At 32.5% G+C, this 9,812-nt stretch overlaps 1 long non-coding RNA gene across 1 annotated transcript; it reads right to left on the bottom strand.

Moving 5' to 3' along the window:
• Positions 1-6,024: 6,024 nt before the first annotated feature.
• LOC132749227 (uncharacterized) lies at positions 6,025-7,483 on the bottom strand. The gene is made up of 3 exons (XR_009628385.1): positions 7,333-7,483; positions 6,921-7,028; positions 6,025-6,142 (listed from the first exon to the last, which is right to left on the bottom strand). It is a non-coding gene; the product is annotated as an uncharacterized LOC132749227 (long non-coding RNA).
• Between the last annotated feature and the right edge of the window lie 2,329 nt (positions 7,484-9,812).

A 9,812-nucleotide genomic window follows, 5' to 3' on the forward strand; every position in this document is an offset into this window, starting at 1 on the left:
AAAGCTCAGGATTTTATTAAACGTGTCCTCATTTCGATCGCAGGTAAGCATGTCCTTGTACATATCGCATGCTATGTCGAAAATACCACCAAATGAAGGACATGATGGGTACGGGCTCATATATTTTGAGCTTTGGTGGATGTTCTTGTCATTTTTCATATGGAATATGACAATGCCAACATTATCAGAAGCTGAAACAGAAGTGTTTAAGGTGATATACTTTATTACCAAAGCCTCTGTATTATGTAATGTACAGCAGTTTAGATCAGTAGATCCCAACTAAGAATACTATGATCTGATAAAAGATTATATGAAACACTTTAGTTTATGGTTATACTAATGAGAAGTATTAACAAATGGTTGCTGGTTCGATCCTCGGGCGGCACGTAATTTTTTCTGTCATTATTTACCGTGTATATTCAGTAACGACGGAATGTGAAAAAACGCACGATTCGTGAAAAATGTAATGTTAATTGTGCAATAAATGGTGGATACCTGACAGGATTTCCAATGCGGTAAGTAAACTGGCCAATATACTTTTTACTTTACCAAACTGAAAAAAGAATAGCCGCATACGCCTGGGAAGACATGTTCTTTAACCCTCATCAAGATTATTTCCACGTATGTTTCGCCACCGTTTTGAATGCGATTTATTATACCGCATAATTTCGATTTCTGATAAGCAAGTGACATTTACTTAACTTCCGGTAACAGAGAAAAATGAAAGTAAGCTGATAACAAGTGATTAAAGCCGTTTTTACGAGGTAATGCCAATGTACGTGAATAGTGCTTCGCGGTAACGCCGGGAAATGTGATTTTTTCATATATGTTACCGAGTTATTACACAAATGCAACGTCATTAATCGGAGAGTATGAGCACTTGTCAAATACATTTTTGTTGGGCAACTCTAATAATATAATAATAATAATAATAATAATAATAATATCTTTATTTAAAGAAGGTTACACATTAACAATCATATATATATTATTTCCAATGTGGCCTTCTGAAATAGAAAACAGCAACAACAACAACAGGACTTGCATAGGTAGAAAAATGAATGTATAATATGTACTTTTTAGAATAATACAACTCATATACTTTCGACAGACACTCAACAATTTGTTTAAACATATACGTATTGCATCATTCGTTCGTTCGTTCATTCGTTCGTTCATATATTTATTCATTCATTCATTCATTCATTCATTCATTCATTCACTCACTCATTCATTCATTCATATGAACTCTAATTCATTTTATACAGAATTTATGTTAGTTTGATTCCATAGAAAAAAGACAGTCTCTAATCACAGAGCTATAAGCTTCGTAACATAAGTTTTTTTTAAGTGAGTACTAAGCAATGCTTGCAAGGTAACAACTGGCCTGGGTTTGAACCGTTTATCATTAATAACAATTTCTCAGTATCTATTGAGATATTAGCTATGAAAGTGTGCTAGGTTAAATCATATAAACTTTCATTGTTCTCACTCTTTATTAATTATTTGACATATTAAAGTGCACTTTTAGACATTCATGGCATGGATAAATAGAATCATCCAGAAACACATCCATATACATGTACATCACCCTTTACCTGCTTAATTTATGAAATGGTTTTGCTCAGCTGTGAAATTATATAAGTTCATTTAAAGTCTGAGGGGTTGCTATAAAATAGTTAATGTATTTGTACAAATGAGCATTTGTACAAATGAGCTACCAGTGAGCAAACGGTCAGCATGTAAGGATGTGACCTGGCTCTGTACCGGTGGCCCATTTTTGAGTCATTAGTCCTGTTAGATTTGTAAACATTTATGCCTAGCACAACATTTTTTCAATGAAGATTCATATGTAATTTCCCATGCCAGTTAACATGAAATAAGAAACCCAAGAATGGGATAAATCTTATCCTAATGGTTATAATTTAGTTAACTTTAGCAGAGGGCAATAAAGTTATGCTATGTTTGAAATATTTACAAGTTTTGGTATTATAATTATAGTTTCTAAGTAAAATATCTGTTGAATAAAAGTTACTTTCTTATATAAGAGAAATCAATAAATTAAATAAATAATCCATTTTCAAAGAAGTATACCAGGCAAATTGCCACAACCAAATATTAGTTTTGCCTGGGTTTCACGTCACACCAACATAGTAAATGTCATATGAAGACTTACGATCAAGGCTCACTGGTGCATTATTCCAGGCATAAAATATGCAGACACTTCCCCGCTTGATTGTTTCTATTATTTTTATATTCAATTCATTTACAAAGAAATTTCATTGTTCTTATTTTCTACAAGATCAGAAGTGTTTGTTTGCAAATAATAATTTATTTCAAGAAACAATCATGATTTGATGTATTAAGTTACAAAATACAATCAAAATGTTGAAAGTTTGTCATAATCTAATTATCATAGATCTCTAAGTTACGAAGAAAATACATTGACAAGGTAGGTCGCAAAAAACTTGATTATATTCGCCGATAAAAGGCGTTAAACCTGTGTAATAATTCAGTACCATGTATGAAAAAAAAACATTTTTCGGCGTTACCGCGAAGCACGTACATCGGCGTGACCTCATAAATCGGCTTAAATCACATTTTATCAGCTTATTTTCAATTTTCTATTTCTCACTTGCCTACCTCTACAAAAAATTGAAATTATACGGCATTATATGCATTGTTGCACTAATAAGAGTAGTTAAAAGCCAAACTCGCACTCAAAACGGTGGCGAAGCCATCATTTTCACGAATGATCTTGAAAAGAAAGCAATACCGTGGATATAATCTTGATGAGGGTTAAAGAATAATTTCTTCGCAACCGTATGCGGGTATTCCTTTCTTCAGCTTGGTTAAATGAAAAATACATTGGCTAGTTTTATTTACCGAGTAGGAAATCATGCCGGGCATCCGCCATTTTCCGCACGATTCTGCGTTACTTTTTGCACGTATCGTGCGTTATTTTCATATTACGACGTTACAGGATATACACGGTTTAATTATATTGGAATTTTTGGAATTAAGTATAATGGCCGATTGGCTCTCACCGCAATTTCAGAAACTTTGTTAGATTAGTAGTCAGTCACTTGCGTAGAAGTTGGTAATTATATGTATTGGTAAGCTATCCAAGAAAGCCAGTGAGGTTGATCGGCCGCCGAGATATGTTAAATTCGGCGTTTACATTAAATGAGAATGGTTCAGATACATTATCATAAATGATAAACAACAGATACTGTCTTATTTTACTGACAGTGGTCATTAAAATACTTGTTATTACACGAAAACATTTAATGCTTACCTGTTATTTCCTCTGTAAGTTTGCTAATTAAAGGTGTAACACGTTCACCCTTCTGACATTCAAAAAGAGTAAGTACCAACTTTTCTGGATTTATTTGATCTCGTTTGCACCTTGTTAAAACCAACTTCGAGGAGTTCTGTTCAGCTTTTGACTTTAGCGTTTCTATGAATGATCCATCTACAAAGTTGCGACCCCATGGTCTGAACAACTGCACGTTACCTAGAACATAGGTGTTCGTTAACAATGTATATATAAATATATCTATAAATAATATTCATAAACGAATTGTCAAGGACAGACGGGTGGATGGACAGTGCGATAACGTAAAACATCTGGTAGAAGTCTTAGCGTATAAAATGAACATTAAAGCTCGACCAATATTTAATAACTTTACACAAAACAATAACGTGCAATATGTCATTTTCATAAATTTTTCACAGGTTTCATTTTTGAAAGGTTTTAATGCTGAATTGATTCTAAATATTCTAAACCTGTAAGTAATAGAAACGGAAATCTTAGCCTCGGGCTCTTTTATAGTATAACTAAATATTAAAGCGCGCGAAATGTCACAGAAATAATGGGAGGGGGGGGGGGGGGGGGAGATGTGTATGAGAACGGACAACTCAACTGGTAGAGCCGTGGAACGATATTCCGAGTGCCAATTCGAGTTCCGGTCAGGCTGCATTTTTTTTCTCCCAGTGGCAAAAACAGTTATTCCTTTTCGATCTTACAAAATAGGGCGCTTAACTCATCGGGCTGAAATTAAAGTTGGTAAGTACATACCAACTATCGGTCAATAAAGTCATCAAATGATAATATGCAGAAACCCGGTCAATATTAACCAGGGGCGGCGAGTAATCTATAGAGACTTAAGGAAACGTAATGTTCCAACTCTCTTCCCTTACCGCGCTACTCACGTAAAGGTTTTTTCCTATATCAAAATGTTGTAATTTATATGAAATGTTGGTTCGGATGCTGTTCCAGTTCTCGGGTTGCTAGTTACTATGCACTATCTCCCTGATGTTGTATTAATGATGATATGATATGATATAATATGTTTTATGAAAGTAACATGCATATCATACTTGCTAATTCAGTTTTATTCTGCTTGCTTTCCAGTTTCTCTAACAATGCTTTATAGCGGCCCTCAAGTTCGGTTTTCTCGGCTTCGAGTTTTTCGACATCATCGGTATGTTTCTTCGTTTCCAATTCTAAATCCCTTTTGACTGCCACCAACTCTTTGGCTTTACCTTCCGAAAGATCCTTTAGCAAATCGTTGAATCCTTCCTCAGGTTTTGAATTATGTTTGGCTTTTTCACTGTACTTTTCATGAGGATTTGGATCATCGTTTTGGGAAATCATTTCGTATTTGGTAAAACCATTTGTTTCCATTTGTTTAAGCTGTTGTTGAAGAATATTCTTTTCATTAATCAAACCGCTTTCCTTCTCGTTAAGTATATCAATCTGGTGACGCTGACTTTTACCGATTGCCTTTAGTTTACCAATCTCGAAATGAAGGGATTGGATTTTCTCATCATAATATGAACCTGAATTAGTCGCTTGTACAGGACTCTTTGCGGCCAGATATCTATAAATTGCGAACTTTTCTTTCTCTAAAGATTCGTTTCCTGAAAGGTCGTTCTCTACCAAGCCATTCACCAATGATTGTAACAATTTACCAACATTTTGCAAAGCTATATATTTGTGGTCAGTAACACTCTCCTGCGAACAAAATGATAAAAGTTAAAACAATAATCATAGCTGTTTTGTAAAATATTTACGGATTTAGGAAATAATATTGCATGTAATATCATTCCTTAGCAACCGCCATAGGTATGAGTTCAGTCAAATTGTCGTATGCAGATAATTCAAGTTCAATAATTCGCGCACACTATATTCCGCGCGCAAGCTTACATACATAAATAGTCATAAATTAAAACTATACATTGATAAAACTTTGTAAAAGGTTACGCCGGATTTTTGTAATGTTTCATTTTTATTTAATTTTTGTAATGTTTTATTAGAAATGACTTTATTACAAACAAGAAAATACATAAATTGGATACAATCTTACTTCAATTGACAGTAAAAGTTGTGATGCTATGTCAGAAACGGTCTGGATTTGGTCTTTACTCGTATTTCCAACGTCTTCGCATGTATCTGAAATTATCAATAAGGACACATTTTTTTTTCACTGAAAATATTAAAAAAATTTGTACAGAATATTTATCTACTGACAAATTGACTAGAAAAAGACATACCTAATTTAGCGGTTGAAAATCATTCGTATATTGACTTATACATTAGCTTATTTGTTTAACAATTGAAAAAAAGCATATAATTTTTCAACTTGAACAATTTAACGTTACTAACAAATAATGAAATAAAATTTTGAACTAAATTGTGATGAAATAATGTTTAAATATATTTTATTCTTTTTCATGCTAAAATGAAATCACGCTATATAAACTTTAAACTTTTTGATGTTCACGCATTTGAAAAAAAGTTTCAATTGTTTTTCGGAAATATGTTTTCAATAAATCTCAATAATGCTTGAAAAGCATTAAATCTATTTGCTCATATTTTATCTACCAAACACTTAACAAATATATTGTATCAGCTATAACATTAACAAAATGACGCTTTAACAACTCTACTCTGAAAAGACTTAAAACGGGTCGAAAAGGTAATATTTCTGATAAAATCTACTCCAGTAAACAACTTGCCATTTTGTGACTCTTGTTTCTTTTCTAGGTGCAAAAGAAGCATCTGGCTGACAGCTTGCATCGAATCTATAGATTTCGCCAGTCCAGTTACAGAATGGTCGATGTCACTCATCTGTTTCTGTTAGAATGATATTAAATATAGCTAGTAATTAAAAAAAATCCCTTTATCTCTGCATTATTATAATATTAAGAATAATACCGGAAATATGCTTAATATATACCAAAAATCACGTTGTTCACTGTTCAATTTAGGTCATTGATGACTCGCATATTTCATGTACACAATAAAAGCCGATGTGCAAATACAATAAATGCGATAACAATATCATATGTTCACAATGTACTTTCAAGATTTCATACGATCTTATTGTGCCTTAAGCGGCCAATGAGCTAGAAACTTGGTAACTGCCCAAGTCATCTATTAAATCGTATTTTGGGGGTGTGATTCCGTGCTATCGTATAGTCCTATTACACTTTAGCCCTTAATTAATTAAACCAACATATCTAAATGCATGATAAATAGATGAAAAATCGCAAGTACGATGCGAAAACGTTATCTCTCATTCACGCATCGAATTTTAGCTACATGTTTAACAGTCAATATACTACGTTTAGTTATAACATCGTTTAAATGTTTCAGCTGCATCTAGTTCTGGCTTCCAAAACTTTATATGCCGCTTTTTTAATATATTTCTTTCGTCTGATGCGACAGGTACACGTCCTGTCACATTATAAAACCGGGAACGCTGAAGAACTTAAGCTAAGCAGCATCCTATATTTCAGATATATGTTACGATATATTATCTTAAATAAACACGCAAAATACTGGTATTATATAAACATTTGAAGCCTTCTTTATTATTCATGAAATATCGCTAATATCTATTAGTTCATACCTGCAAATCTTCTACCATTTCCAGCATAGTCTGTTCTGGTAGATTTGATACTCTACCTCCCATGTTTATTTATTCACGGATAATTACAACTTACTAACTTGGCAGCAACTGTCAATATATACGATTAGGAATATATTACGAACAAAACTAAATGTTTCTTGAATATTAAACTTATGGGTTTATACGTTTATGTACTAATCTATTTTTATCATTACATTTATATTACTATTTTATCATTATCACAACATTATGAGAAAGATATACCACTTAATGTAACATTCCATTTTATTTTGGTTTTATTTGATATGTTAAGAAATTTAATCTTATTGCTACAGCCGAAATGTTTAATGCAAAAGAATCGACAATAATCTTATTAATAAATAATAACGAAAAGAGAAAGAAATTATATTACCTTTGCATTTCACTTTCTGCGTATATTCTTTATGATAAATTACTTTCGCTTTTATACCACAATGCGGAGATTCCCGTCGTACTACAGCTGCAGAATGTGAAGTTCATTATTTACCTCACCGCGTAATTGTACTACTTTCGGTTTGAAACTAGTACGGGTTTCCCCGTAAACATTTTATAACGATTAGTCATATATCAGTTGCGGATCAAGCATTTAAACTCCGATATAGTTTTACTTTACGATTCAATGAATTAAACTGTTAAACGTAACAAGTTATTTGATAAGTTTACAGTTATCAAAGAATAAAAACAGCGTTAAACTTTATAAAATCTCGTTCACATTTGGTAGACTTAATTTAAAATATTAACAAATGTTTTGCACTAGGAACACAAAATCATATAATATAAACTTCAGAATTAAGAAACTGTAAATGCATTGTTACAAGTAAATGATCAATATTATTTTTTGTCCAATCACATTGCAGTATTTTTCAAATTTCTGCTAAGTCTAACTTTGGTTAATGTGTACTAACTAAATAAAATTTACTTAATCTGTCGTACCAGTCTAACAAATTTCAATAATGAGGAGTGAGATCCTGAATTGTAAAATATCTGGGTAAGCAAAACAATGCCAACATTAAAAAATTAAGCGAGGTCAGATGTTCTAAATGTGATGATTGTAACAATCAATTAATTTATTACACAGATAATACATGTTGGGCACGCAGAAACATTGATTACATAGTAACTTTTTATATCCTTTTAACTCTAAGAAAAATGTCTATGATAAATGTCTATTTAAACTTTATATTTTCTAGAAAAAGTAACCAAAACATTATTTTCTTTCAGTCAATAATAATGAACTGCATTAACAGTCATTAATAATCAACATTATTTTTTGTCTAATCACATTGCAGTATTTTTCAAATTTCTGCTTAGTCTAACTTTGGTTAATGTGAACTAACTAATAAAATTTACTTAATCTGTCGTCTAACCAGTCTAACAAATTTCAATAATGCATTATATTAGGGAGGAGTTAGAGGTGTGGTTTGTACTATGAATTGTAAAATATCTAGGTTTTCAAAACAATGCCAACATTACTTTTTAAAGGTCAGGTGTTTCTAAATGTGAGGATACAATCAAATTTATTACACAGATAATACATGTGGGGCACGCAGAAACATTGATTACATAGTAACTTTTTTATATTCTTTTAACTCTAAGAAAAATGTCTGCTATAAATTGCTGACTGTTTTAAACTTTATATTTTCCAAAGGGGCGGAGCTGAAATGCCTTGTTTTTGGTTGAAAAAAAATAATTTAATGTTTAATAATACACATTATCTTGACCAATTATTTTTGTTAATATGTATTATTAAACACTATAACCTATACTTAAAGAAGAGTTCAACCAATGTCTCTGCCTCGGAAAGGCCTATAGGTTGTAAATTGCAAATTAAATCTCGGTCCGACCTTAACAAAAATCATTTTAATCCTATTTGTATCGTTCAATGACAAAAAAGCCCGGTGTCGATGATTTGTATTAATATATTCCTCTACTTGCATTCATTCTGAAGGGATGTTCTATAAATACAGCTCTTCTCTGTATTATAATTGCTTCCATCAATTTAATTAACCTTTTACCCCATCAGCATATTGTGAAAAATGACCGTCTTCATACTACTATGAAACTATGGAAAATGCTTCAATACTGATGAAACTTGGCACAAATGTTGACTGGACCATAGCCTCTATAACAGCATGCTCAATCGTAAATTTTCTGTTACCATGGCAACGGGGGACGTCTCAAAATTGCGAAAAATCACTATTTTGCATTGTTTTTTTCCCATCAAAACTGATTTCAAAGTGCTGCAACTTCTCAATGAATTATAAGATAGAGTAAAGTAAAAGACTTTTCAGCGTCACTAGTTACCCTAAGATCGACCTGAGGCCATTTTAAGCCTGTCACATGTCCAAAATTTTCTTGGCGATGAGGGGGACTGTCGCCCCCCTTCAAACCCCCCCCCCAAACAAAAGGGGACACACCCCCCTTCTGGCAACCCCCTGATGTACTATTTTGATGCGGGGCCGCGCCGAAAAAGTGGTCACTTTTTTAACAACATTTCCAAAATGAAAAACAGTGTTTGGGGCCTAAATAGGGCATTTTTTCACCGTTTGAGGCCCCAAAAGGGGGGAGCAAAATGCCCTCAAAACACACTTATATAAGGGAATAGGTTAACAAAAAATTATGAAAAACCTTGGAATTACCCAAAACTTGTTTTTCCATGTTAACACGTGCCCTTACACTTAATTTTGGTGAAAAATGTTGTTTTGTGACATTTTTTATTTTTTTGATTAACAAAAAATTATGAAAAACCTTGGAATTACCCAAAAACTAGTTTTTCCATGTTAACACGTGCTCTTACACTTAATTTTGGTGGAAAATTGTTGTTTTTTTGTGACATTTTTTTTAATTAACCTT

This window comes from Ruditapes philippinarum, unplaced genomic scaffold, assembly GCF_026571515.1.
Source record: "Ruditapes philippinarum isolate M1 unplaced genomic scaffold, ASM2657151v2 ctg2975_1_1_1_1, whole genome shotgun sequence".
NCBI classification, from domain to species: domain Eukaryota; kingdom Metazoa; phylum Mollusca; class Bivalvia; order Venerida; family Veneridae; genus Ruditapes; species Ruditapes philippinarum.